This window comes from Chrysemys picta, chromosome 11 (assembly GCF_011386835.1).
Source record: "Chrysemys picta bellii isolate R12L10 chromosome 11, ASM1138683v2, whole genome shotgun sequence".
Lineage (NCBI taxonomy): Eukaryota > Metazoa > Chordata > Testudines > Emydidae > Chrysemys > Chrysemys picta.
Window position 1 is genome coordinate 35,124,847 of NC_088801.1, and position 26,118 is coordinate 35,150,964.

General features: G+C 41.1%; 1 protein-coding gene across 7 annotated transcripts in view; it reads right to left on the reverse strand.

Annotated features, from left to right (window-relative positions):
* COBLL1 (cordon-bleu WH2 repeat protein like 1) overlaps window positions 1-25,566 on the reverse strand; it is a 136,321-nt gene extending 110,755 nt beyond the window's left edge. For 2 of the 7 annotated variants that reach the window (XM_024114844.3, XM_024114841.3), the window contains exon 1: window positions 25,306-25,566. The gene's annotated coding sequence lies outside the window, so the exon portion shown is untranslated. Of the gene's footprint in view, window positions 1-1,039; window positions 1,245-24,673; window positions 25,267-25,305 lie in introns of those variants that run through there. The other 5 variants (XM_024114845.3, XM_024114846.3, XM_024114842.3 and 2 more) reach the window with 4 other exon arrangements.
* Between the last annotated feature and the right edge of the window lie 552 nt (window positions 25,567-26,118).

Sequence of the window (26,118 nt, forward strand, 5' to 3'; positions counted from 1 at the left end):
CCTCACTCTTCCCCTCATTCCCCCCAGAGCCTCCTGCATGCCACAAAACAGCTGATCGGGAGGTGCGGGCAGGGAGAAGGCGGCACTGATCAGCGGGGATGCCGGTGGGCAGGAGGTGCTGGTAGCGGGGGGGGGGGGGGGGGACTGATGGGGGGCTGCGGACGTATTACTGTGACTCCTTGGCAAGGTACATTAGTAAATTCTGGCTCCTTCTCAGGCTCACGTTGGCCACCCCTGCAGTAAGCAATCAGCCTGAATGAGCCATTTAAGGAAGACAATAGAACTTTGGAGATACTAATCTCCCACCATCCTGAGAAGCTTCCTGGGATGTTGCTTTGACACTGCAGGGTCATCTGATGAGGTCACCTGGTACAGAGTACCACCTTGGACACAGCTGGTATTTTTCCACTGGAAACAAAGGGTTCCCACTTTATGTAACTTCTATTTAAGGCAGGGGAGTAACACAAACAGGACTGTCCTCCATTGCCTGCCCAGGAAGGAAGACTGCTAAAAGACACCTGAAGGGAAAGGCAAGGTTGAGTCCAGACTCAGACAAGAGTCCAATCTGTAAAAAGAAATAATTGGAACTCTAAGCCACAGAAACTCTAAACAACATTTAGGGTGAGAAATTACAATGTAACCTGTTTCTTGAATGTACTGAGCTTAGTTTGAGTGTTTTGTTTTATTTGCTCAGTAATCTGCTTTGTTCGGTTTACTATCCCTTTTAATCACTTAAAATTTACCTTTTGTAGCTAATAAACTTATTTCTTGTTCATTTCAAAACCCAGTTTGTGCAATTCATATGAGCGGGGGGGGTGCAAAAAGCTGTGCATCTCTCTCTCCACATTGAGGGAGAGGGCGAATTTTTATGAGCTTGTGCTGTGCAGATCTTTCTATACAGCACAGGACAATATTATTTTGGGTTTACTCCCCAAAGGGGGTGTGCACAGGAGTACTGGGTGAATCCCCAAGCAGATTCCTCCCACACAGAACTTATCTCAGTGTCTCTGTGTCCATTTGCAGCTGGGTGTGTTCCTACCTGTATGTATGTGCTGGAGAAGGCTTGAAGGCCTGGCACAGCTAGGACAGGGTGAGGAAACCCAGGCTGATGGAAAGGGTGGAACCAGTGGGACCCCAGTGGGGGGGGGGGGGGTCCAACTCATCACACAGTAATCCTCTCTGTCAGAAATCCACTGTTTTCTACTTTCATCCCCCACATTGAAAATGCACAGTCAAATAGCAACCTGTGTATGGATACAAAAACATACTGTTTATTAATTTATGAACACATACCATTCACATGTGGTCATATTTTAGAAATAGACGGGAATACTAAACAGATTAAGTTCAAGTCTACTCTACAAAATTAAGTCCACCTCTGGTCTATACTACAAAATTAAGCCAACCTAAGTAACGTCAATTTACAGCTACCACAGTAATTAAATTGCTTTTGCATGTCCACACTGTGTTTCTTGTATCAGCCGTCCACTCCTCACAAGGAGGGCTTGCACCGATTTAATGGTCACTGTGGGGCATTGCGGGCTAACTTCTGAAAGGCAGCAACAGTCAATGTAAGCAACGCAGCATTTACACATATGCTAAGGGACTGTTCAATGTAAAGTGGCCCATTAACACCTCTGCAGTCATAGGGCAAAAAGGAGGGTTAGTGGGTTACAGATTGTTGCAATAAACCATAAATCCAGTGTCTTTATTAACAGGCCACTCTACTTTGAATGGGTTCTTTAGTAGTCTGTCTAAACTGACATTTCAATGGATCTATTCCCTTCTTTTGGTACATCTAAAATACATTTGATTATGATTCTGTCTACTTTCAATTGTTTCGGAATGCCTGAGGTACTGTGCTGATGTGTTAATAACAGAGTAATATGTCAAACATTATACAATGTTAACACTTTGGAATTAATTATGTAATAAATTAGGGCTTGATCCGGCAAACCTTACTCATGTACTCAACTTTTCTCATGTACTGATTCACATGGAACCCAGGGTACAACTATTGAGCTTGTAGAGCCAGCCAATAGGAGCTAGGTACCGAAACACCTTTAATAATCTTGCCCTTTAGCTTTTTTATTTCCATAAAAACTATAAAATGTTATAACTTCTTCCATACCGTTTATAAAGAAAGTAACTCATGCTGCTTTAGGGTTAGACTGTAGAGCTCTTTTACACTTTAGTGAGCTATTACTCATGTGAATAATCCCATCAAACTGATAAAAATACTTTTTCACACAACCTGTAATTAAGCTCTGGAATTCAGCGCCACAGAAAGTTGTTGAGACCAAGAATTTAACATCATTCAAAAAGGGATTGAATAATTATATGGATGTCAAGAATATCCAGAGTGGCCATAATTAATTAGATCAACAACTTTGGAAAGGATATTAAATCTCATGATTTAGGGTTTACGTCAATCTTTAACTATTGGAATCAGGATAAAACCTAATGATGGGGCAGAATATCCCATATATGCCTACTACAGGTTATCCCACATCTGCCTACTTACTCTCAAGCATCTGGTACTGATCACTATCAGAGACAGGTTACCAACTAGATGGACCTTGGGTTTAATCCAATATTGTAATTACTATATTCCTATATAAAACTCCTTAGAGAGAGATTGTTTACCCTGGGTGTAACAGGAAAATTTATCGTGACTTACCCCAGAAATCTCACCATTCTGGAAAGAAGCTGGCAGATCCCTTCCAGCAAGGTTTTCCCCCCTGCTTGCAGCTTCCTGGTAGTAGAACCATACCTGCCACCCAAGGATGGTAGGAGTATCTCTGAAAACCCTACCTCTTCAAGATACTTCTACAGCTACTACTATAGTAGTACTACTACAAATAGATTAACTAATTTCTGAACAGAATAATTTATATGAAAACTTCCTACTTCTGCTCCAATGTGTGGCAGACAAGAATATATTTGTGCATCACAAAGAAAGGAAAAGAAGGTATCATAAATATTACAAGCGACACTTGTTCCAGGAGCGATAGATCCATGGTTTTTCCCACTAAACAAAAAGGAAATTTTGAGGTAAGTCAAGGAAAAAAAAAAAAAAAAAAAACACCCACCGTCTTCACAGGGAAGCTCTACAGATTCCTTTCACTAGGATTTCCAATAGCTGTACGTAGCCAGTGAAGACAGCAAACCAAACAACTATCCACAATTTGAGAAGCACCTTCTTATTGGATTACTGAGATACCACAATGTGTAGAACCCTTCTACCAGGCACACATCTAATTTATAAAACTTATAAAGGTGTGGATGGATGGCCACCCTATCTCTCTCTTCATACAATACATATGATCTTTCAGCCCTGGAGGTCACCCAATTCACTCAAAACTATGGCAAAAAACTTTGAAGGAGGAAGATTTTTAGCCTTGTAATTTTCTGATATACACCATTTTAACAATCCAGAAATTGACACCTTGGATATGCCTGTGCAAGGTATATTTTTTAACGTTCTCCTGACATCCAGGACATGCCAGTATTTTTAGTGGGATGTTTCAGATTTAGGCAGAAGGCTGAAAGAGTTGTCTCTTGTTAAACAGACCTACTTTGTCTAGGAACCAGATTTCCAGTTTTCTATGCCAGAGATGGCAATGGGACAATCATAGTTAAGGTTAAGATTTTTTCATGGTCATTTTTAGTAAAAAAAATCACAGACCAGTCACAGGCAATAAACAAAAATTCACAAAAGGCAGCAACCTTTTGGTGACTTTTACTAAAAATAATAGGCGGGAGAGTAGGAGACTGACTGCAAGGGAGGACTGAAGCCTGAGCCCCATGATGGGGAGGGAGGAGACCTGACAGTCCCCGCCGCAGCTGCAGGGGCCGAAGAGGTCATGCAGGTTCATTAAAGTCACAGAATCCGTGACCTCTGTGACTAAACTATATCCTTACTCAGAGTCCTTGCAGTGAATTTCAGGCTATCCAGACAGGCATCTCACATAAAGACTGCTGCCAACAAAATGCTTCCTAAGAGTGGTTCTCAGTCCAAAAGGGAATCTGTCCTTGCCAAAACACTTCTTATGAACAACATGAAAGCAGCAGATGCACACAATACTGCTGAAGAAGCTTCAAAATGTCTCCTTGGTGAAGATTGAATTCTGTCTCCCTGATCCTTAAGGAGGGAATCCCTACACACTGGAATCACCAGATCTTTAACTAAAGATAACAGAACTGCACCAACCCTTGCTAAAGAAGTAGGTCAGACTTAGATTTATGCATGTTGAAGTACTCTCTTGCTAAGTTCTTGAGCTCATTGGATTTTGCTGGGTTTTCCCACTTTGTCCTAATTACATTCCTCTGCATGCAGCCTTTGAAACCATAAGGTGAAAATCACAAAACTATGGGAAAATACCAACAAGTAACCTTGCTTCCCTGTCTGTCCCTCTCCTCCAGTATAGGGCCTGGTCTACACTACGAGTTTAGGTCGACTTTAGCAGCGTTAAATCGAATTAAGCCTGGACACAGCCACATGACATAGCCCTTTCTTTCGACTTAAAGGGCCCTTTAAACTGGTTTCTTTACTCCACCTCCGACGAGGGGATTAGTGCTAAAATCGGCCTTTGCGGGTCGGATTTAGGGTAGTGTGGACAGAATTCGACGTTATTGGCCTCCGGGAGCTATCCCGCAGTGCTTCATTGTGACCGCTCTGGACAGCACTCTTAACTCAGATGCACTGACCAGGTAGACAGGAAAAGCCCCGCGAACTTTTGAATTTCATTTCCTGTTTGCCCAGCGTGGAAAGCACAGGTGACCACGCAGAGCTCATCAGCACAGGTAACCATGATGGAGTCCCAGGATCGCAAAAGAGCTCAGCATGGACCGAACGGGAGGTCTGGGATCTGCTCGCCATATGGGGAGACAAATCAGTGCTAGCTGAACTCCGTAGCAGTAAACAAAATGGCAAAATATTAGAAAAGGTCTCAAAGCCCATGGACAGAGGCCATAACAGGGAAGCACAGCAGTGCCACGTGAAAATGAAGGAGCTAAGGCAAGCCTACCACAAAGCCAGAGAGGCAAACGAAAGGTCTGGGGCAGAGCTGCAAACATGCCGCTTCTACGGGGAGCTGCATGCCATTCTAGGGGGTGCAGCCACCACTACCCCAACCGTGTGCTTTGACTCTGTCAATGGAGAAACACTCAACAGGGAAGCGGGTTCGGGGTAAGCGGAAGATGATGATGATGAAGACAATGAAGATAGCTCACAGCAAGGAAGCAGAGAAACCGGTTTCCCCAACAGCCGTCTATCGCCCCACCACAGTTTGGGAATCCCATTGCAGCAAAGCCATCCACTATGACCTGCATGTTTCCCAGAGTCACTACCCTTGATATCACCAGGTCTTTGATTGCCCTGGCAACTTGGATCACAGCAGCCCCCACAGTAGATTTGCCCACTCCAAATTGATTCCCGACTGACCGGTAGCTGTCTGGCGTTGCAAGCTTCCACAGGGCTATCGCCACTCGCTTCTCAACTGTGAGGGCTGCTCTCATCCTGGTATTCTGGCACTTCAGGGCAGGGGAAAGCAAATCACAAAGTTCCATGAAAGTGCACTTACGCATGCGAAAGTTTCGCAGCCACTGGGAATCATCCCACACCTACAACACAATGCGGTCCCACCAGTCTGTGCTTGTTTCCCGGGCCCATAATCGGCGTTCCACGGCATGAACCTGCCCCTGTAACACCATGATTTGCACATTGCTGGGGCCCGTACTTTGTGAGAGGTCTATGTCCATGTCAATTTCCTCATCACTCTCGTCGCCGCGCTGCAATCGCCTCCTCGGCTGGTCCTGGTTTTGCTTTGGCATGTCCTGGCTCTGCATATACTCCAGGACAATGTGCGTGGTGTTCACGGTGCTCATAATTGCCGCGGTGATCTGAGCGGGCTCCATGATCCCAGTGCTATGGCGTCTGGGCTGAAAAAAGGCGCGAAACTGACGGAGGGAGGGGCGACTGACGACATGGCATACAGGTACAGTGAATTAAAATCAACAAAGGTGGCTGTGCCTCAGGGAGAAACACAAACAACTGTCACACAGAATGGCCCCCCCCAAAGATTGAACTCAAAACCCTGGGTTTAGCAGGCCGCTGATTTCACGGAGGGAGGGGGAAGCAAATGAATACAGAACAAATCTGGTCCATCTATTTTTTACATCTTAAGCTGGCAGCAGACGGTGCAGCATGACTGATAGCCCACGGCATCTTCTGGGTGCTTGGCACAAGATACTGTACTACGACTGCTAGCCATCATCATCAAGACAGTTCAATAGGACTGCCGGCAGGACTGAGTCTCCAGGAGACAAAGCATGTCTGCCCAGGTGCCTCTGATTGAACTGGAGTACGACGACGACGGATACCAGTCGTAATACACCATCTACTGCCAAAAGGCAATGGGCTGCTGCTGTGTAGCAATGCAGTACCATGTCTGCCGGCACCCAGATGACATATGGTGATGGTGAGCTGAACTGAGCTGAGCTGAGCGGGCTCCATGCTTGCCGTGGTATGTTGTCTGCACAGGTAACCCAGGTAAAAAGGCGCGAATTGATTGTCTGCCGTTGCTCTGACGGAGGGGGAGGGGCCTGACGACATGTACCCAGAACCCCCCGCGACACTGTTTTGCATCATCAGGCATTGGGATCTCAATCCAGAATTCCAATGGGTGGCGGAGACTGCGGGAACTGTGGGATAGGTACCCACAGCGCAACGCTCCGGAAGTCGACGCTAGCCTCGGTACTGTGGACGCAGTCCGCCGATTTCATGCACTTAGAGCATTTTATGTGGGGACACACACAATCGACTGTATAAAACCGATATCTATAAAACCGGCTTCTATAAATTCGACCTAATTTCGTAGTGTAGACATACCCTAGGTTTCCTTGAGGCCCATCCTTTCCGTGTTTCCTTTGCTCCTGAACCATCGAGATCTGAATATCACTGGCCTAGAGACTGGCCACAACAACCAGATTAAGAATATGGAGTTTTAATTTTGAGTTTTAGTTATTCTGAGCAGGACCAATTGTGGAACCTGCTTGTAGCTGCTGGAGACAAACTGGATGGTTTTTTGAGGATGGACACTCTTCCCCTGCCTTGACTTACAGGTGTGGTTCCACTTCAACAAGCTGTAAAATATGCCCCTACCAAAAAGAGATCTGTAGATCTATCCTGAGATTGAAAAGGGCACATTAAATTAACAATAGGTTTCTCAACAGGTTCCCCCTCTTCCCCTCCACCCCGCCGCCCCATCCTTGGGACAAGGCAGACTATGTTATGAGAACAATTTTGGTCAAAATGAAGATTTCTCAAAGTAATTAAATTATATTATTTAGAAGGAATAAAGTTATGGGGATATATTCAGAAGTAATTATTCAGTAAACAGGAATATTATTCAAAAGGGAAGAACGTTATAAGCTTCAAAAATGAGTGAAATCTTACCTTGCACATTTCTTTAAGAAGGCTGTCTAACTTTCTAAAACTAATTCCTGAGCCTGCCTAATGCAGTTCAAGTTAATAAGATTGTAACATAATCATATGACATCCTGTGTTTAATTAACATGGTATTATTCCTATGCATTACAAAACTAACTTATAAGAAAACAAAAGAAATGCACCATGCCCCAATTAAATGCCCAGGTTAATGGTATTTCTAAATATAAATACAAATACAGCAACAATTTCCTGATGGAAGTGAACATCTTTACTGCACTAACATTTACAATTTAGTGAGTCTGTCCTGAAATTATATCACCTGTAAACATACAGGTCCTTCCATTGACCTCAATGGGACCAAGATTTCACATACATAGCTTAATCCTCATATGCAAGTGGCACCCACAGACAGGCCCTAAGAAACTTACTCACTTGGTCTCCCCAAGTGAGTAGCAATTTTATGTGAACATGAGCAAGGCAACTCAGGCCAAGGAGTTGTGGACTCCAAAAAAGAAAGAAGCTTTGAGGCTGTGACACCACACATTTTAACACTCATCTAGTAGGTGGTCAGGCAAATTTTTCAAACCCCACCTAAGACTACACAAAAAGAAATATATACAACACTAGTTTATATTATTGCACATGATGAAGCTTCAGCAGTTCCATTATAAGTCACTATTTCCAAAGGTTTATAACTGTGCCATAAAAAATTTGTTCTGGATTGAGTCTTGGCAAGCAAGGCCTTTTTAAAGTTATGTTTCAAACTGATTTGTTGGCTGTTTTTAAACTCTGGAGATGGAGAGCCAGGAATTGTTTGGTGGGTGGAAGCAGGCAGGAAAAAATGTGAGCAGTGTCTTTCAAAATAAATAAATAAATAAATAAAATGAAGAACCACTAACACACTAATAAGAGAATAGAGTACTTGTTTGGCGCCATGGCGATTTTTTAGGTGTAGTCAATATTCATATTGCTAAAATAATCACTGTATATTTTTGAAATTTGTAATGAACATTTGTGAGTCACTACACTATTATTTTTTAATTCCATTCCAAGTTCCTGGGCAAGCAGGCATTGCAGGGAGCCTATTTTGGGAGGAAGACTGGAAGATGACATGGAAATACTTGGGGATTGAGAAATGGAGAAGAATCATAGAAGCCTGCACAGAACACAGGGCAGACAGATTCCAAAATGGTCAGATAATCATCACTAGTGATTAGGATCTTTGAAGGAGTATCAACCCCATTATAAATAAAGGAGTATAGTATGTAGAATAGGAACTTTTATGTGTCTTCACCAGAAAAAAGCAGGGTATATGTTGGTTAGAAATGAGTGAACACCAAAACGTGCCATTTTTTAAGCTTCTATTAAAAACAGGGCTACCTTAACCAGAAAAATGCACTGACCTTGTACTACAGTAGGGCAAGCCATGTGTCTACTGGAAAGGATACATTATTACAAATCCTCTATTATTACCCAATGGTTAATCACAAAGAATGTTTCTGATACTTATTTATGCTATTTGAAAGTGGCAGAAGTGTTAAGAAGTGGATGGAAATAAAACGTATATTGATCACCAGTTCTCAAAACTACATTTCAGAAGGAGGGAAATAGAAAAAGAGAAAAAGAATCTAGGCTGCAGGAAGGAATAGTTCTGAAGGGTAAAAAGCATAGAAGAAGGGAGAGTTCGCAGTGAGACTGGGCTGAAGGAGGAAATAAGATTTGGTGATGTGGGTTTTGCTGGGAAGGAGGGAGTTCTTGTTACATATGCCAATTATTTTTACAAAACTGTCAACATGGCAGGCAGAGTTGGATGCAGAAGATATCTCAAGAGAGTTTAATGACAGCATCAAAAATACAAAAAAGAGAGACAATAAGGGAAGAATACACATGAACATTGGAACCACTATACGGAATCAAACCTGTGATTCATTTAGCCCAACATCCTGTCTCCAAGAGTGACCAGCACCAAATGCTTCAGAAGATGCAAAACTCCCCATAGTAAGTAGACGTGGAATAATCTGTCCTCCATGAAAGTCTCATCCTAATTTATATTAGCTAGAAGTTACCAAACCCTAACGCGTGATGTTTTATATTCCTTCTAAAGTTGTTCGCATTATCTGCTGTAAAATTGGAATAGAGTAAAGACAGAGAAGTCTTCCAGAAAATAGGAGAGTATAGTAGAGTAAAAAGGAAGTAGACCTAAAATCATAGAAGTCAACATAATCACAGGACTTCCTCCAAAGACTGGGAGCAGCATAAGAACAGGAATGAGGTAGAAGTTACTGGGAGAGAGAGCCAAGGGTGGAATTAGCGGGGCAGCAAAGTCGTGTCAGTGGAGAGAGTCAAAACAGGAATCGGGTGGGGATATGTCAATTGCAGGGTGCAATCCGGACCAGTGAGAGGTTGTGTCACTGCCTGCCCTGTAACCCTAGCTGCCTCACAATGTTTTGCTGTCATAGCTCCCAAACTGGTCCACTCACAAACAATATAACAGCATGCATATTACACCCTGGGGGTGTGTGTATAGCTACAGCCTTTGCCCAGCAGCTTTAACCCCAGCAGCCTCTCAGCAACAGTCCAGTCACACACTGGCTTCCACAAGCCTTGGTTACTATTTGCAGGGTACCCCAACATACTCCCAGTCCTGAATTTTCCATAAAATGTATGTTCTGCACTGTCCAACTCTCACCTGGGCAGTTCAGATATTGGAGGTCCTCATTCCCCATAAGGGGCAATATTCAACATTTTGCTACTTTAATTACAGTTACCAACCAGTTCAATTTAAACACAATATTGGGTTATTTTTAATATAAAGTAAGACAAGTTTATTAAACTACAAAGAGATAGATTTTAAGTGAGTACAAGTATAAGGTATTAAAGTCAGAAATGATTACAAGAGAAATAAAATGCTTTCTAGTAGCTAAAACTTGACAAGCGAGACTTGGTTCAAGGTAAAAGCCTTACCAGAGATCCCCAACAACATTGCTGACCAAACTATCAGGTCAATATCCCTCTCAAAGTCAAAGGGCTGGTTCCTTTGTCTTCTTAGGTGAGAGAGAGAGAGAGAGAGAGAGAGAGAGAGAGAGAGATGGATGTCTTGAGGTGTTTCCCTTTTATAGTCCAGTCACCCTTTGAAGTGGGTTCTTCTGAGGATTACCTCTCAAAGTAAAGTTTAATCAAACAGTAAAGAAGGTGACATGGAGTCTGGTGGTGAAGGTGGCTCCATGGGCTTTCCTCTCCCCTGTGTGCGCTGAAATAGAGATCTGTCTTGTCTCCTATTTCCCCCTCTTGATGCTTCAAGGACCTTTCTACTACTTACATGTAAACTGAGGTAAGCACACATTCCTTTGTTTAGGATAGACCTGTTTAACAATTTTTGCCTAGTCAGGGCTGTGTGGGTTTGAACGTGTGCTAACATCCTACAAGGGGAATTCATAACTTCACATATAATCTTGCTACATTAGTCTCCCCATGATGATATTGACCAGCAAGTTATGAGTTTTCAAATGATACCTCACAAGGCATATTTTGTACAAAGATTATTACAATGGTGTGAATACAGGGGATGAAAGACCATGAGCCAGAGAGAGAGACCCACAGAGAATTAAGAAATGTTGACAGAAGCCACAGAAGGAAGGACAAGACAGGGGAGAGAGAGAAAGTGGGGAGCAATCAAGTAGTGATCACAGAGTGGGACCATGTTCAAGAGAGGACTGTATTTGGTGAAGATCAGATCAAATTCATTAATACAACAGACAGTCGAATGCCAATGATCCGACAAGGATGTTAGAGAAAGGCATTGAAGGGTGGCAGGATATTGACATGAAAATTGAAGTTTCCCTATATGTGAGGAGGGATTGAGGAAAGGGGAATATTATCAAGTTGTTGAGTCAAAGAATCAGCATTGCAGTGGTGCAGCTTGCACTCATATTAATGCTTAGCACTTAAGGTACTTTCTGAAATCATCTTAAATAAATTCAGAGTTGTCACCTATAAAACACAGCTGCTACAACTCTTGCTCCATACAGTGAGAAAGACAAAAGGAACAGCCAGGTTAACCCATCCAAGCACACAGTTGCTGCTCTCGATGCCAGTCTGGCTTGGTGTTAAATTCATGTGGCCTCACACCGCTGAGATCTGAAGATGGTAGTACCCTTCTTAAAAATTAACTTGGTGTTTGTACATATTTTCTTTTTCTTCTTCAAGTGAATGTAATGATCAAGAAAGGCAATATACCAACTGACCTGGAGACCAAATTCCTCTATTTACCTACATGACAAGTACAGTCTGGACACCTGCAATGCAAGCTTCCTTTTACTGCTTTGCTAATGGGCCTCTATCCTGACCTATAACTACCCATAGACAAAAGTGAAAGGTTAGTTTATTCTCCATGCCTATTCAATCATTGCCATAGTGACTGAGCCTGCCAAAAGTCAAGGTGGACATCTCCATAAAAGGAATCAAGAAAATGGCTTGAGTCATGGTTCACTGAACAGCTGCCATATGGTAACAATTTTTGGTCATTATAAGCCTGGCTTGAATTCCAACTGATGAAACTAAATGGAATGGTTCTATATCCCATTTGGAGTCCTATGAACCATCTTGTCCCCAATTCTATCTTTCTAAAGTGTTTCACAGCCTCTCTAAATTGAATATTTAGGGCCTGATTCTCCACTAGCCATCTCAGCAGAGACACTACATTATAAATGGGGCTGGAGAATTAACTACACTGTCAGTTCTAGATTTGGTCCCTCCAGATGAACGTTAAGACACATGGCTACCATATACCACCTCACCAGTGTATTTTATTTCTGTTTTCATAGTCCCTAACACTGAATGTGAGCAAGCCTTTGGCACCACTTTCAGACACAGAGGCACTAATATTACTTATCAATAGATACAATAGATTTGATATTGTCCCCACAAGGCACAAGAGAATGAATCACATCAAGCTTTGGAAGGGGCTGGTCATTTAGATCTCTCCCCCAAAAAAGCCTGTTGTCATGGTTAAGTGCTGTAAGGGGAAGGGGAACAAGGGGTTTATACTACGTATTAGGGTGACCAGATGTACTGATTTTATAGGGAAAGTCCTGATTTTGGGGGCTTTTTCTTATATAGGCACCTATTACCCCCCCACCCCCTCCGGATTTTTTACACTTGCTATCTGGTCACCCTACTACCTATAATAAAAAAGAAAACCTAAATACAGATGCAGCTCCATCTCAGATGCCTAGAAGATACCTCAGATGTCCAACTTTATTGCATAACATGTAGTTACCTGCAGGTAAGTGGTTCTCACTCTTTCAGACTGTTCATACTACAACTAAAACTCAAAAGTACTTGTCAAATAACATTGGTGGTGTTAATCAGTGCAGCTTAGAGTTATCATAAAGTTTAGGTTTTGTTTTTTTAAACCAAGACACATCACATTTTGAGAACCGCTGCTTTAGGTCATTCGTATTACAAGGGACAATTCAGAGAGATTCAAAACCCTCTGATGGTGAAATAAACACACACATATACTGGCATAGGCATTAAAGGAAGGAACTAGGAGTTAGGAGATCTAGATCTAAAGGCCCCTTTCCAGTGCTGTCAGCACTGTGTAAAGGCTGCTTTACACTGCCCGAGTGGTACAAAGCGGACTATATATGAATGACAGAATAAGGCATTAAAAACATAAGAATGGCCCTAGTGGGTCAGACCAAAGGTCCAACTAGTTCAGTATCCTGTTTTCTGACAGTGGCCAGTGCCAGGTGTCCCAGAGGGAATGAACAGAACAGGAAATCATCAAGTGATCCATTCCCTGTCGCTCATTCCCAGCTTCTGGCAAACAGAGCCTAGGGACATCATCCCTGCCCATCTTGGCTAATAGCCATTGATGGACGTATCCTCCATGAATTTATCTAGTTCTTTTTTGAACCCTGTTATGGTCTTGGCCTTCACAACATCCTCTGGCAAGTTCCACAGGTTGACTGTGCATTGTGCGAAGAAATACTTCCTTTTATTTGTTTTAAACCTGTTGCCTATTAATTTCATTTCATCACCCCTAGTTCTTGTGTTATGAGAAGTAGTAAACAACATTTCCTTATCTACTTTCTCTACACCAGTCATGATTTTATAGACCTCAATCATATCTCCCCTTAGCTGTCTCTTTTCCAAGCTGAAAAGTCCCAGTCTTCTTAATCTCTCCTCATATGGCAGCTGTTCCATACCCCTAATCATTTTTGTTGCCCTTTTCTGAACTTTTTCCAATTCCAATATATATATTTTTGAGATGGGGCGACCACATCTGCACACAGTATTCAAGATGTGGGCGTACCATGGATTTATATAGAGGCAACATCATATTTTCTGTCTTATTATCTATCCCTTTCTTAATTATCTCAGCATTCTATTCGCTTTTTTGACTGCCGCTGCACATTGAGTGGATGTTTTCAGAGAACTATCCACAATGACTCCAAGATCTCTTTCTTGAGTGGTAACAGCTAATTTAGACCCCATCATTTGATATGTATAGTTGGGATGTTTTCCAACGCGCATTACTTTGCATTTATCAACATTAAATTTCATCTGCCATTTTGTCAAGTATCAGAGTGGTAGCCGTGTTAGTCTGGATCTGTAAAAAGCGGCAAAGAGTCCTGTGGCACCTTATAGACTAACAGACGTATTGGAGCATAAGCTTTTGTGGGTGAATACTCACTTTGTCAGATGCATTCCACTACATGCACTACAAACCCTACCCTTTGTTTCCTATCTTTTAACCAGTTACCAATCCACCAGAGCACGTTCCCTCTTATCCCATGGCAGCTTACTTTGCATAAGAGCCTTTTGTGAGGGACCTAGTCAAAGGCTTTCTGAAAATCTAAATAAACTATATCCACTGGATCCCCTTGGTCCACATGCTTGTTGACCCCCTCAAAGAATTCTAGTCAATTGGTGAGGCATGATTTCCTTTTACTAAAACCACGTGGACTCTTCCTCAACAAATTATGTTATCTAGATGTCTGACAATATTGTTCTTTATTATAGTTTCAACCAGTTTGCCCGATACTGAATCAGGCTGACAGGCCTGTAATTGCTGGGATCACCTCTGGAGCCCTTTTTAAAAATTGGTATCACATTAGCTATCCTCCAGTCATCTGGTAGAGAAGTGGATTTAAATGACAGGTTACAGACTATAGTTAGTAGTTCTGCAATTTCACATTTGAGTTCCTTCAGAACTCTTGGGTGAATACCATCTGGTCCTGGTGACTTATTGCTGTTTAAATGTTCCGAAGATTCACCAGTGGTCTTAAAAATGTAAGAATTAAAAAGGGTGATTCAGAAGGATAAAATTGAAACTGCAACATAAAGAAAACTACACTATTCAAATTTCTAATAATGTTCGTTTAAGATGCAATTTGTTTGGAACATAAAGCAACGTGTTACTCAATGGGAAAGACACAGAGCAAAGAATAGAAACTGTACAGCCACTGGCATTTGAAAGAATTTAAGATCATGACTTATGCACAGAGTAAGCATTGTTTACTCTGCTCTGGGGGCTGTACAAAGATGTCTTTTTTAATAAGATTGAGCCATATATTCCATACCAACACAAAATAATTATATTTCCAGAACTGAGGTGGAAAACGAACAATCTTCTCCACATATTTCCTTGGATACTGAATACATTTATTTAAAAAGCGGTCTCCTCTGCAAACCATTAGTAAAATTTAAAAACTAGCACAGCAAGTGCTTTATCATAGCATGAGTTTGACTTCTAGCTAAAAATATTCATGTGGGGCTCCCTATACCAGTGAAAGAAAACAGAGCAAACAACTCCCATCTTGCTGAACAGCGGACATATATTTTAACTCCCTGGCAACATTTCCCAGCTATATCAGGATTCTGTCCTTAATCTCAAAGAGCCCTTCTATTCCTTACAATAAAAAGACACAGTATAAACTGTAGTATGTTTTTATATAAACATCTACATACACATATTGGGTCTCACTTGCTAGAAAATTACATCAGTTTTTATCCAATTAAGTAACTTTCAATTCTATAATACCTCATGTTGTATTAGCCATGTCATTCCCCTTCCCATACAGAATTTAAAAAACACACCCTACGTTTTCATCTATATTAGAAAGGGTTAGCCTATAATAATCCAAATTTTACTACAGAATATTTTATATCTATTTAAATCTCATTGAGCTGCAGGAATTTATTAGTCTACCTTCTGTACATAAGGTTAAATTTCAAACTGCAGGACTGCACCACAACTGAAGATTCAACTTAAATTATTACAGCTTTTGAATATCCAGGGGACAGCTCAAAGCAATGTGTTCTTTAACACTCCACTGTTGCCTGTTGTACAAGCAGAGAATTTCCTCTTCATTATACTAACACAAGATGTGGTCATAGAACTCTACAGGAATCCCAGAGTCAATATCTAGGTTCCTCTTCATCCACTAATGCCTTGATGTCAACTGCAGATACCCACTGAGTTCTACAATAGTATACAGTCAGCAACACTTACAGTGAAGAGACATGCCTACACTCAGACAGCAGCAGCAACATGAACATAAATCAGAATGCCAGGTCTGCAGTTAGAGAAGGTAGTAAAAGTTGGGAGGGAAATTATAATGGAGAGAAGAAGTGTGCAATTAAATCTACTTTAACTTACAGGTACTTATAAAACAGATTCATAGATTCTAAGGCCAGAAGGGACCATCGTGATCATCTAGTCTGACCCCCTAGTATAACACAGGCCAGAGAACTGTCCCAAAATAATTCCTAGAGCGTATCTTTTAGAAAAACATCCAACCTTGATTTAAAACGGTCAGTGATGGAAAATTCACCATTGTTCCAATGGTTAATACTCTCACCTTTAAAAATTTTCCTTGTTTCCAGTCTGAATTTGTCTAGCTCCAACTAACAGTGTTATACTTTTCTCTGCTAGACTGAAAAGCTCATTACTAAATGTTTGGTTCCTCATGTAAGTACTTATAGACTAATCAAGTCACCCCTTAACCTTCTCTTTGTTAAGCTAAATAAGCTCAAGGAACTCAATCACTATAAGACATGTTTTCTAATTCTTTAATCATTCTCACAGCTCTTCTCTGAATCGTCTCCAATTTACCAACATCCTTCTTGAATTGTGGGCACCAGAACCGGACAGTATTCCAGCAGCATTTGCACCAATGCCAAACACAGAGGTTAAATAACCTCTCTGCTCCTTCTCAAGATTCTACAGTTTATGCATCCCAAGATTGCATTAGCTCTTTTGGCCTCAGCATCAAAACTGAGAGCTCTTGTTCAACTTATTATCCACCACGACCCAGTCTTTGTCAGGGTCACTGCTTCCCAGGATAGAGCTCCTCACCCAGTAAGTATGGCCTACATTCGTTGTTCCCAGATGTATACATTTACATTTAGATGTATTAAAAATACAGACTGTTTTCACCCTGTTTATCAAGTGATTCTTCTTCCTTTCATTCACTGAACAGTTATATTGATTCATTATATAATAATCAGTTAGTTTAGATGAATAAGCCTTCTCTTATTCCCCCCCCCCCCACACACACACACACACATTCATCCCTCCCAGACCGTCTCCGTCTTTACGTCCTGAATAATCAGGGGCCTACCGTCTCATTGATTTGTGTATGTAATTGCCATTATAATAATGGCAGCTTATATACACACACAAAACCAGGGAAGAACAATTAGCCTCAACTAACAGTGGATTTAGAAACTTTCCTCCCCCCACTTTCATGTAAGCCAGCAACAATATTTGACTTAATGGAGGGAAGATTTCTCACTAGCTTATAAAATTCATGTCCCTCTTTAAATACTGCTAAAGTAGATCTGCTAGAATTTACTTTTATTTCCAGCTCAAAAAATACTTCATTCATTTGCTCTTCAATGACAGATACCTTCTAAGCCTATTCCAAAGGAAACTGAAATCCCTGGGTTTTGCTACAAGAGGTTTCTCCATTTCTCTCCTTCCAACTGACACTCCTTTGCAAGTTTCTCAGCATGAACACTGATTTCTAAGCGTCTCCCATTTGAACTGCTGTCTTTGCATATAGATGAAAGCATCCCAATCTTTGGTACGATAATACACATTTATTCATTTCCTACATAACAGAGTGCTAATAAAAATAATTGTTTATTTATTTATTTTTAAATAAAACAACACTCCACTCTTGAATGGCTTTTCCCATCAATTTATCTTTGACATACTATTCATCAACTCCTTACTTTCATATTGGCCCTTATTTTTCCTTTTGACAGGATACCATCCATCTTGGACAAAGATCTGAAATGGCCCTGCCTACTTTTCTTTATTTACACATTATCCTCCGACATATTTTGTTACCCTACTATCCACATTCCCTAAGCCCCTAAAGTTTCCTTGATCTCGTTCCCAACAGCAACACTCTCTGATAGTGAAGGGCTATAACATCACCACTGAAGACTTTACAAACACACAGTGATTTCTGACCTGACAAGTTTTACTGGGAATCAAACCAACTCTGAAATGGAGCAGTTAAGAGCAACATACGATTGTGTCAGACAACTATTTGATGCAGTTTCAGTTTAAACAGATCCGATATAAAGCACCATATATGGCAGCTATCTAAAAAGTGCTGGTTATAATCAGCTCAACTGCCTGTATGGCAGGTAAACACTGAACATTTAATAGTAAGCTAACATGGCTCTTTATAAGATCTAGATAGAAAATAGTCAAATATGCAGGGGGAGGGGCGGGGAACTTTCATAGTAAAGCTGTACAACACTGTTGCCAGTTTGATTTTTCTCCTTTTTTTTTTGTTTCTTTGTTTTTTAAACATATTTTCTGTACTCCTTACAGTTGCGTATATTTTTATCTTATCTAAGACTAGACTACTGGTTAGGAGCCCAGTGACCCTGTGTTTATTAATCATACTCCCTGGTGGACATTTGTTAAGAATTCATGCATGCATTTCACAAGGACTGGCAGCATGCGCCCAGGAGAGGACCAGAAATGGAATTGCAGAGGTGATCTGACTCTGGATTTAGGTGAATTGAAGGCATGTGCTTTCTCGTAACTAATTTTAGCTAAGACTACTCATTAGCATCATAAGCACAACAGTCTTGCTCTCTTTCACCCATAAAAATATTCCTATATACTGATTAAAATTTCACACTTCCATAATAGTTTCTGATATAAGTATGCATTCTGTAAACTGCATAACAACTTAAAACAGATAGTTATTAAATAATTCCATGTAGAACTCCAGAAAAGATTCTGTTTGCTACATGTGACTAAAGTGAAAGCATTGCTCCTAGATTTTCAGAGGTACTAATGAACTTTACATTTCTTTCATAACTACCACCACAGGGAACTTGGCTTTTAGAGGATCTCACACCATTAATGGAATTTCATAACAGAGGGTTCATAGATTGGATGTAAACATTTAGAACTTTAGTATAGGTATTATCTGACTGTTTCACAGCTATAATTTATTGGCTGAATGCTGCAAAGTCTAATATAATAAATTAATCTGATGTTAGTGTTTACAAAAGAGCTACTATATAATTCAATTTTAAAATAACAGTTCATTGTGCTTAACATAGCTGAATTTCATTTTCTAAATTGTTCTGAAGATTTGTAGAGAAGATAATGGGTCCAATTCACTGAAGATGCATACAAGAACCTCCCCCCGTCCTCCAAATCTGCATCACACTCCTCTCCCCCCACCCCCACGTTGTGACCTGCATAAGCAATACATCAACCTCAATGCTCATGAAAATCAGGAGAGTTCAAAGCCTGATGATTTTAAATCAATGTTAAATTTTGGGTTCTGAGTTTTGAGCCTCTGGAGTATGTTTGGGTCAGGTTTCAAGCTTTCCTCTGCAACTATGAGGGCTAGATACTTACTTTTTGTAAAAAGGAAAGCGGAGTTTCACATAATCAGTTCTCGCCAATCATTATATTTTTAAGAAATAAAACAAGATATCTCTATTACAATTTTATTGCAAGTCTAATCAGCAATCCTATATAGGCCACAATAGTAATCCCAATGATTGATGAAGCACAGAGACTGCTTAAAAATCATAAAAACTAGTCTATTAAAAAATATATATATATATATATCAATTTTCTCACAATATAACCCCTAGTTGTCAAAGAGGCAGGAAAATGCAGAAGATATTTAAAAATGTGTTTAAAAGAACCTGGATTACTCTTCATTTTATCTATTTTTATACCAGTACAGGTTCTCGAACCCAGGGGTCGGCAATCTTTCAGAAGTGGTGTGCCGAGTCTTCATTTATTCAGTCTAATTTAGTTTCACATGCCAGTAATACATTTTAATGTTTTTAGAAAAAGTCTGTCTATAAGTCTATAGTATATAACTAAACTATTGTTGCATGTAAAGTAAATAAGGTTTTTAAAATGTTTAAGAAGCTTCATTTAAAATTAAATTAAAATGCAGAGCCCCCCGGACTGGTGGCCAGGGACCCGGGCAGTGTGAGTGCCACTGAAAATCAGCTCGCGCACCACCTTTGGCGCATGTGCCATAGGTTGCCTACCCCTGCTCTAACCTGATAAAGACTATAGAATAGCATTAAGACACATTGCCTAGGGAGCACTGGGTATTTCCTCCAATCAGCTCAGCTCCATGCACAAACTTTTTTGTCTGGTTGGCTCTAGGCCGGCATGGAGATGAAGTCTTTTCAAATACATTTCTGCTTTTACCTCCCTTATCTTCCTCCAACTCATCACCACAGAATAATGCATTGAGATTTCTAATGACCGCGACTAAAAATAGTGAACTCCCCCCTATTATTTTGATGTGAGCAGCAGCAGAGATGCTGAAGCAGTGTGCAGTTTCATTAAGACAACTGCAAACACCACATACTTGGAAAATGGTTTTCAAACCCATAATAGCTAGATGCTGAACATTATTTTTAAATGGAAATTTAAATACTGCAGAAATTGATGGCTGAGCCCCTTCCCCTCTGTCTTTTTCCAAGCTCTTTCTACCCCTCCAGTAAAGAGAGAATTTTCCCCAGCATTGGCATAAGTCTGATATTTTTATAGTGTTTTTGTTTGGAAAGCAAATGTGTCTGTATTCTGTCGGAAACCATTTTATCTTTAATTTAAAATTATGTAATAAACAGAACTGTTGATAGTACAAATTAATCCTATTTTGATCTTCCAAAGAAAAATAATCAGGTTAGCTATATACCTGTTTGCAAAATTGCCTCTAGAATTTACCAACATAGGTACAAAATCTACTTGTCTGTCTTCTACCATAATAGATTATGATAAGAATGTAACAGCAAATATTTTACTCACATATATAGAAAATGTCAACTCACTCAAGTATTGGTGTAATGCATACTGCAGCTCACAAGGGTCAAGAATCTTTTTTCTGACGTTATAACCCTCTTGACATTCTTACCTGTTCTGAATTCAACCCCAGCCAAAGAGAAATTGGCCAAATTTACCCCCTTTTTCCCCCCAAAGCTACCAGAAAAAGGGTTCATCTACAGTAGTTTCTATCAAATGATTAATTTTTCCCTTCAATAAGTACAAGAATGCATGAAAACATTTAACCTTTGGGAAATAATCATGAGAAACTTCCCCGAGAGCCCATCACAGTGTAACAGATGGTAAAAATTCCAAAGAACAAAGTCATGTAAATACATCACCAAAGACCACTACAACAGTGCTAAACCATATAGAAGTTTCCAGCCTAAAAAAATAAAATAAAAACCATTAATACCTTTATCAATTTTCTAGGGTTAAGAGGTTCAAAAGGTATCAGATTTAAAATTTAGCACAAATTAATTTTCTAAATTCAAACATTTATCAATAAAAGTGGTCAGCAATTTCTTTAGAGACTATTTAAAAATGCATTTTATCACCAACAACTGCTTGCTAACTAACCAGGGCTTAGCAGCATTGTCTCTGTAAGTCCAACTGACTGTATGAGTAAGACAAAGACATAAGGCTTTTACTCAATAATTTGATGATTTAGTCAAAGGAAATCACTATTTCAAATCCTGTCCTTTCTAGATTACACAATCTTTCCAACAACTTCATTCAGATGGAGGACTAGGAATTGTTTTGGTGTACAAAAGCATTTCACTGGATCCTCCTGTTCAGAAGTTAACTTTTTAACCCTTTTATTTCTATAAACCATTATCAAACCAGAGTTTGGTGGCTAGCAACCAGCACCATTATGGACCAACACAAATAGCAACAGATGGGACAAGAAGCATAAACTAGTTTAATAACTTAGACGTTTGTGTAATATAACATACTTGAAAAATTGAAAGTATTTGAAAAAAGTAATTTAAAAAAGGGGCACCAAGTCACTTGAACCCATGTATAGGAGGGCATAATTATTGTATAAAGTATCTTAGCTTTTATATTCTGCTTCCTCTACTTACACAGAACTCTCAGAATCATTGGAGAACCAGGCATATAGAGAGAAGCATAACAGAATTAAGATCCACCATTTTGATGCAATTAATAAAACAAACACCTATTTTTTTTCAACTCTATGTGAAACAAAGGAGAAGGAAAATCAAGTTTTCCAAACATAAAAAGGGACAACTGATATTCCTGATTCTAAAAGTGATATTTTAGACAACGGAAAGCACATAAAACACTGATGAGTCTCATGGTGCATTTTTTGGTATAAAAGTTAAACATATATAAAGATTCTAAAATTTAAATAGAAATATAAATTCTGGTTGGTAGAAGTATTTCGATGATATAAGCAGGAATTTACACTTTTTATCTAAGATCTGATTCTGCAGTCTTTATTTCAGAAAATTACCGGTTAAGATGGACCAGTGTGTTGTTTTAGTAGCTGGACAGTCAGAAAAGCTACATTAAAGAATAACTATACAAACAGGCATTTGCTTGAAACTCAATGTTCTGGTCAGCAAACAGACCATCTTCAGGAAATAATTAAAACTGCTAATAGATGGACCCAGTTGTAATGAGCTAGGAAGAAACAATGACAACATTAATTTTCAAAGCAACAGTTATTTCAGAGTTGTTAAGTTGCCTGTAAATATGCCCGCGGGGCTAAACAGAATAAGTTTTATTAGCTGCACTTTTTTAAAAAAACAAAATTCACTTGCTGATAGATGTTTTAAGAGGTATTAAAGAAACAGGCTATTTTACTGATTTACAGCAAAAATATAGCAGCCAGAATTCAAGTCATAATTCACCAAAAGTAATATAACATGCTTCAGGCCTAAGGAAATTGTAAGAACAGCTGAAATGGTATCATATAGCCATTCAAACTTTAAAAAAAAAAAAAAAAGTGAAATAAGCATGAACAAGGAACTTAAAGATTTCAGAAGTACAGTTATAATGCAATATTTGCATGTTCTCACATTACTATTACGTGCTTGCTCTTTTGCTGGAGCAACGAAAACTTGATTTGCATGCCCGAAGTCCGAAAGTGTTTGTTAATACATAAGTGTGTTCACTTATAAAAACTGGGAATTAAATTGTATTACTTTGGAATATATGGCCTGATTATCAACAGCGATGAACACCTGCAGTCCCTAACCAAGAGTACGGGTGTTATGGGCATTCAGGCCAATGATCCTCCCCTTTTTGCCATTTCATATATCTGATTCCTCTTAGCTCCCCAATTCCCCAAAACAGAGCAAGAGTAATTTTGTTTATGACAGCAGTCGTGTTCTTTAAATTGCACATTACTGTATTTTCTTCCTCAATGAGCAATCTCTCATCTATTTATATTCCAGATGTTGTTTCTATTAATTTTACAAAACATATACACTACTTCCATCTACGTAGTAAAGCATTACTACACTGGCCACTCAAATTTTAAAGAAAAACTCATTAACTGTTATGGATTTAACCATAAAGATAAGAAAGGAAGATAAGCAAAAAGACAGAATTACCACAATGTTACAGCATTAGAAATGACACAGAACTGAAAATGCCTACAACTACAATCACTGGTCTGCACCAATGGTATTTCATATCAGCACGATCAAGTAAAAGAAAAAAAGAAAAAACAAATTTTCTTATCTGTGACACTAAAAGGATTTTAGATTGTTAAAACAGACAGACAATTCTAAAAACTGGTGGGTTTTTTTCATACTGAAGCTGTCTGTCCACTTTTCGCATTTCACATTGGACAATTACCAAAGACCTGAACAATTAGCTTCTCTTTTCCCAATATTCAGTTAATTTCCTGGCCCTCATACATTAGCACATTGCTGCAACACTTGGGCTGCAGAGTACTGAGAAATATTTCTTCTATGTAGTTAAACATTTGTTACATAGCACTGTAGCTAGAGTTTTGGGGTCCTGAGAATTTTTGAGTCTATTGCCAACATTTACATGGACAATGATATGAATAAGCAGGTACTGACTTGCTTCTAAAGAAATTCCTTTCATAACATTCTAAGAGAAAATTACAGCTACACCCATTAAATAATACCGATATGAATTCCAAGTAGCTTGTGGCACCTTAGAGACTAACAATGTGCCACAAGGACTCCTCGTTGTTGTTGCTGATACAGACTAATCCAGCTACCTGTCTCCAAGTAGCTTGTTTTTCTTAACACCTAATACAAAAACACACTCTTGCTTATCTAGCCATTTGAATAAAATATTATTTACATCAAAGACAAAATAACTTGTTTCATGGCAAGAGAAAACAAGCACATGAAAGTTCTCTGATTCTTTTGGTTCACGGTTCATAGTTTTGGTTCATATTCTTGACAAGGTGAATGCATGTGTTCATCTCCAATTAATCTCATCGTCAAACTATTAAGGTTTTTTTGTTTGTTTGCAAAACTAACTCCCTTCCCCCCCCCTCATTTTGTTTCCACAAATGCTAACTACAATCAACATGTTTGTTTACATGACATTTCATCACATGAACTCTATGTCAGGTGACACCACAAGAGCACTGGGTAAAGAGAGACAGTGAAGGAAGTTATAGCTGATGGACCGAATCACTTAGTATCTGCCAGCCAACCAGCGTTGTCTGAAGTATTGCTTTAGTCTCTTTCAAGTCTGTTTCCCTTTCAAGATGGTTTGTGTTTAGAAACAAGCATTTATTGCGTTTGATTCCAAAGTGATTCCGCCAGTCAGATTAATCACAATTGCAGCCCCTTTTCAACAGACCCAAAAGAGCTGCCTAGTCCCGAGGCGCAGCCATAATCGTTCCCGGGTATTACCTTGCAAAAGCTACAGTTCCACAATGGCCCTTTGTTGAGCTGCACGTTGCTGAGGTGGTGGATGTGCCCTGCTCAAGGTGCTGTGTGCACCTACCCCTCCCTCCCCTTACAGTCAGCTGAACTTCCACTTTCCAATCCGCGCAGACCCGGATAACCTCGCCAAGGGGGCAGAGGCGAGCAACTGCCTGCAGCTCGGCAACGGCAAGGGAAAGCTCACGCGAGCCAGCAGCAGAGGACGGCGGTGCCTGCACACACGGGACCCGGGTTGGGGCCCTCACACATGCCATGAGTTGTTGTGCTTACCCTGAGGGAGGCAGGGCTGCCGCTGCCCGCCAGACGCGGCCGGCCCTTCCCTTGGCTGGGCGAGCAGCGCTTGGTCCCCCGGACAGCTGACGGCTCCACGCCGGCCGGGCCGGGGCCGGGCTCCAAGCTGGCCGGGAGACGCGCTCGGCACAGCTCCTCTACTGCCCTCCTCCCCCGTCACCTGTTTGCAAAGGGCTCCGGGAGACGTCGCGGCTCCACAGCCCAGCGCCAGCAGTGCCCCGGGGCGCGTGTATCCCCCCTCCGCTCCCAGGGCAGCCACGGGGCGCCACGCGCGTTCCCAGCTCAGCGGGGCATGTTACAAACCACACCTTGGAAAACTGCAGCGCGGAGAAAACTTGGCGCGCGGAGCCGTCCCTGCTGCCGCCGCGGGCCGCTCTCCCCCTGCCGCTCCGGCTCGGGCTGAGCAGCGGCTTCCCGCCCAGCCGCTCCGACGGTTCCCTGCGCCCAACACAGCCCCACTCCGCGCCGAGAGCCCGGCCAGCGCAGCCTCTCGCTCCTAGTCCCGCCGCGGGGAGGCGGGGGCAGGGCAGGGCTGGCCTTCCTTCGCGCTGGAATTTTCCTCTTTCCCCAGCTGGTACGGGCTCCGCTTCCCCCAACCCACCACTAGGGCGTGCGGGAGGCCGGGCGAAGAGCCCTACAGGTGGGGAGAGCCGGGGGTGGAGAGCCCAGGCGGGGCACAGACAGCGAAGGGTTCGGCTGCTACCACCTGCCCGCGTTATCCTGGTCGGGGGGGAGGGTGCAGTTCCCTGAGAGGCTGCTTTGGGCGGCGGGGGGGAGGGGAGGTTATAGGAGAGGGGCCCCTCTCATCAGCCCCGTCTTCCCTCCGCACCCAGCAATCAGACCTAGTCTCTGTTAAAGATACACGTCCCTGCCTGCTCCGCGCAAGCTGTAAGACTGAAGGGGGCAAGTCTGCGTTCTCTCTCCTCTCTGCCCCCCATCCCTTTGATCCTCAGGCTGCGCAAAATGAAAATTAGACGGCTAACAAAATTGAAACTGATTAGTCTGAAAGCACCGGGTGCCCTGTTGTTGCTGTGCAAATATAAGACAGGAGGCAGGTTTTGCTTGTTTTTATGGCCTAGCATAATGTTGCAATGTTTGGGTTGCAAAAGCTCAGATGATAA